The sequence below is a fragment of the Miscanthus floridulus genome, chromosome 15, assembly GCF_019320115.1.
Source record: "Miscanthus floridulus cultivar M001 chromosome 15, ASM1932011v1, whole genome shotgun sequence".
NCBI classification, from domain to species: Eukaryota; Viridiplantae; Streptophyta; class Magnoliopsida; order Poales; family Poaceae; genus Miscanthus; species Miscanthus floridulus.
The window spans coordinates 74,105,585-74,110,854 of NC_089594.1; positions in this window are offsets into that span (position 1 = coordinate 74,105,585).

A 5,270-nucleotide genomic window follows, 5' to 3' on the forward strand; every position below is an offset into this window, starting at 1 on the left:
GAGGACACACAGGGGAGGGCGCATGATGAAGGGGTGATAGTGATACAGAGATGAAGAGGAAGATTTAGTTCTCTCGTTTTTTCTATCATTGATGTTGTTCGTTTTTCAAATCGGAATGATTTTTTTTTCTAGAGAATGTTATCCAAATACATTTTTTTTGTGAGACCTGATGGATGGGGCCGGATCTCGAGGTTGACCAGATCAAAGCGGAGCAGACTAGCATGTCTCACCCAACTGTATAATTAGTTTTATTTTTCGTCTACATTTAGTACTCTATGCATGTGCCGCAAAATTCGATGTGACACTTTGGGGTGAAAATTTTTGGAATCTAAACAGGCCTAATCCTTCCTCCCCTTCCAATCACTTGCTAAACAAGTAGTGATAGATGGACGCGCCGACCTCGTCGCCGTCGCGGTGCTCGTTACTGACCCCGATCGGCGGTGGGAGCGGCGCCCACATAATCCCCTTCTCTGGGTTCCAATACTTCCTCATCCTGCCCCCCTTCCCACACCGACTCGACGAGCCACGGCCGGTGCCAGTGTGCCTCCCGTCTCCATGTCGTGGATCTGACCGGCGCCGCCCATGTCGGACCTCCTATCGGCGCAGAGTGCGATGATGACCAGTGCTGCGACGCAAACAACACCGCACACGATCGCAATTCCCGCAGGCACATTGTTGAGCTCATTTGATTTGAGAAAGTAAAAATTGTCCCTAAGGGCACATGCCCCCATGGTGCTGCAAGCACTCAGCATTCATCGTAGTTATCAAATTTACATTGCCGCAGCCACAGGTGAAATCAACGGAAATTACAACAAGAGCGAAAAGAAAAAACCCCGGTCATATGATTTTGAGGTCCTTTAGCCAACTCGTCGCGACGGCGCTACTAAAATCTTATAATATATAGGCGTTAATTTTACTTGCAAAGCAAAAACAATTCAATAATATTTTTTAATCTAACACCTAAATTAGAAGAAAAACATGATTATATGAGTACAAAATACCATGTTCGTTTCACTGAAATTTGGTTTATGTTGATTTGTTCCTTCGCTGAAAAGTACTGCTGAAGTAGTGCTGAAGAACAGGGCATAGAAGTCTCGAATGCTCTTCGCAAAAAATAATCTAGAATATTATATAAATAATTAATTTAGAGTAAAAATGAACAAGGAAAAAAATACCTAGGGCCTGGACAAGAACTGAAATAACGGATCGGCAATCGCAGTTTGCAAGAAGGCAGGAACCAAGATGTCGTCGTCGTGGAGCCCTACTTGGTCGCCGCCGTCGTGCGCCGTGTCCGTGTCTCCGGCAGTCTAGCTCTCCGCGGCGGCGTTGCTCGCGGGCTCCGTGTGTGTGCGTCGGCGCGTCGCGAATTCGTGAGTCATGATCAGAGTGTGTGGCATGGCTCCTCGCCTTCTCTTTGCCCGGGAAAGAAAGGTCGACGTTGTCTTCTTGGGTCACCTGATCAGTTCTCTGCCTCTCTTCTATCTTCTCATTAGTTTGCTGATGAATGATGATAGACTATAGGGCCTGGGGGTTTGTATAGCTGGGCTTTGGCCCTTCCCCCGCCTGGGCCCTCGAGCGTCGTACCCGGTGCCCTCCCCTAGGGTCGGCACTGCAAATCACGCGCCGACCTCGTTGCCGTTGGTGCTGACCTTGGCTGACAGCGGGATTAGGTCCCAAATGGCCTCCTTGTCCGGGTTCCAGTCCCTCCTCACCCTCCCCGCTTCCCGCACAACATGGATGATGCTGGGCCACCGGCACCGCTCTACCTCCCGCGGCTGGTGCCATGACTGTTGCATACATTGCTAGTGCATAGTTTATTGATTGCATATGTGTGCTTAGTCTCAAGTTCGAATTGAGTTTGGAGTGGTTGGTTTATATAAAAAGGGACGTGCTGGGGGCCAGAAGTTTCCCGCGTGCACTTGCACAATCGAGCCCGTTCGCTAATTCGCCCTGCCCGCATGCACATCACGTCATCGTTGCATCCATATGACTCACTCACAATCTGCCCCGTCCCCATCCACGCAAGTGCACCCCGTCCCATCGTGCCCCTGACCACCGGCTCGTCGTGCCCTATTCTCCGGCACCCGTGTCGTGCCACCATCACTTCCCCACCCCCCCTTGACTCTCTGAATAACATAAAACACTTGAAAGCAACATACGTCTGATATATTTGAAACAGATAAAACATCTAGAACATACACTTGCATCATATGTGTAAAAACATATGCAACACCCAGATATAACACTTGAAACTTGCAACATGAAAACATTCAGATCATCATATTGTTGGAACATATTGTTACAAGATATATGTGAAACATATGCAACATTCAGATCAAAACGTTTGTAACATACGTCTGGAACATATGAAACATTTTGAAAAAACTCTTGCAATATGTCTCTAAAACACTTGCAACATATGCAACATGTGCAACATCTCCGATCTACTTTTACAACGTACATATGAAACAACTGCAACATACCTACGAAATGTACGAAACACTTAAAACATATATTTGCAACATAGGGGAGGGGGAGTACATGTGCCGGTCAATTCCGGCCATCGGAGTAGGAGCCGGCAGTGAGTGGCGGCACACGGGAGCACCACCACCAGTAGCCCCATCAGCACCGGTCTTGGGTCGGTGGAGCGGGTGGCGCGCGCGACGGGCGGAGCGAGCACCACCAGCACCCGCGTGCGCGACAGGAGGGAGTGAACGGCGCACGCGGTGGGGTAAAAACGCAAGCAACAAAGGGGTGGACCTACGGGAGCGTCTGATGATGATTTGCTCGTGTCGGATGTAAGACGCGTAGCATTTCCGATATAGAAAACCTCTTTGTTTCTCTTCTATCTGTCCTCTCCGTTTTCTGAGCTGCCTATGCTTTAGGACCGCTCCAGCTTTCCGGGCCGCCAGCAAGCCTACGCACGCGTCTGCGCTAAGGGGCCAAGGCCCAGCAGCACGCAAAGCGCCAAAACCACAGCTGCCAGCATGTAGTTACCACAGTCGCTTCCCAACGGGGCCCGCATGTCAGCTACAGAGTGGTTACTCCCGTCCGAGCCAGAGTCTGCCGCCTCGATCCCATTCCACGCACACTAACCGAGGATTCTGGTGTGTGTTTTTATCTATGGAAAAAGTCTACTTAATCCTCCGTCTATCAACCATGGTCTACTTCACCTTCCAAACTATAAAACCATCTATTTTACCCCCTGAACTTTTCAAAACCGTCTATTTTACTCCCCGGGCGGTTTTCGACGGTGGTTTTGCTACAGTAACGGTGGTTTTACTACAGTGACGATGGTTTTGTCTTTTTCTTTTTTATTTATTTCTGGTGAATCTTTAAAAAATCATAGTAAATCACAGAAAAATTATAAAATGAAAAATCTAATTTTGTTGGACTCCACATAAGTAAATCTACACAATGAACATATAATAGTACAAAATTTTTACTGTAGTTTTAGATTAATTGGAAAATTCAATCTTGTCTGTAATTAATTGGAACAATTCATAGCTGCAGCTTCTGTGGTCCAATTATGGTGAAATTTTTATGGTAGGCTAATTATTGTATGCTTGAACTATAGTAAAAATTTCGTACTCATTGGACCATGTATAACTTAGTTATAGATAAATTTCAATTAATTACAGACAAAATTAGATTTTTCAATTAATCTAAAGGTACAGCAAAACCTTTATACTAAAGCATACCACATTATATGTTAACTATGAAGATCTACTCATGTAGAGTCCAACAAAATTGAATTTTCTATTTTATGATTTTTCTATGATTTACTATGATTTTCAAAGATTCAGCAAAAATAAATAAAAAAAAGAAAAAGGTAAAACCACATGTAGCGTAGCAAACCACCGTTACTGTAGCAAAACCACCGTCGAAAACCGCCCGAGGGTAAAATAGACGGTTTTGAAAAGTTCAGGGGGTAAAATAGACGGTTTTATAGTTTATGAGGTGAAGTAGACCATGGTTGATAGGTGGGGGGTTAAGTAGACTTTTTCCTTTTATCTATCGATGGCGATGAGGACCGAAGAGGAAGAGCTGGTCCATCATTGCCTTGTTCGTTTCAAATTTGAATGATTTTTCGTAGTTTTTTTTTTGTCGAAACACAGGGCCGCATGCGATGCATTTCATTTGGCTCCCGGCTCGGGCGTCCAGCTGAAACTATTTTAAATTTAACCAAATCTATTGAAAAGAATCAATATCTGTGACTCCAAATCAGTATCACTGTATACATCTTGAAATATATTTTTAATATACTTATTTTGAATTACCGATGTTGTCACCCTTTCTATAAAGTCTCGTCACATTTATATAGTTTGACTTAGCGTGATTTTAGAAATTGATTTATTCTATGATGTAGGGAGTAGTACTAACACTTGTCATATATGGCCTACAAGTTCAAAGAAACACTGAGCAGCGTGAAGCAAGTCTCGACTCCCCGCTTTCTCGAGACTCTGAGTACGTTGCGACTTGCCGAGTGTCCTAACATGTTGATAGCCGACTTCAAGAAACGTGACTCCATACAAGCAGCGACTCGGCGACCTCAGCCTGTTGGTGCACACACAAGGCCGAAGCAAGCACCGTAAGTTCCCTTCACTTTAATGCAGTTTCTAAATTCTTAACTGAGAATTCATCCGTCAGGGAATAGACCGCACAACCGCATACAAGTTGCTGATCAAAATTGTGATTTTGTGAATCGTGCGCCGTATCGTATCGCTCAATTAGACTAGAGATTAAAGGTGGGGCTAGCACCTGAAACTATGGACGGATGTACGTGTCCGGACGCCACACGGCTCACTCTGGTCTGCCTTTGTCCCGTCCACTAGTGCGCTCCACCTCCGTCTTTGCGCCTGCAGGTCCTTCCTCTGACCTCCTTTCTCTCTTTCCCCGACTCTCCGCGCGGACGACACACGGGAGCTGGGATGAGCGGCTGCGGACGAGCATGCCCCAGCGCGCCCCGACCTGCAGCACCCCCGTCTGCCGGCCCATGGCGCGCCGCGTGCCCTGTCCGCCGTTCCTCGGCTCGCCCCCAGCCGAACCCCCATGAACCGTCTCGAAACCTACGCTTGATGTACCTACATGGCCATTAAGATCACCTCGTATAAAGAGTTTCTCGCTGCTAGGGACAGCTCTAACCAAGCGATCTAAGTCTTCCCAGAAAAACCGCTTAGCACTCTTATTATGGCCTACTTGGGACATACACACTAATTACGTTTAAGACCATATCACTAATGACAAGTTTAACTAAGATGATCCTATCA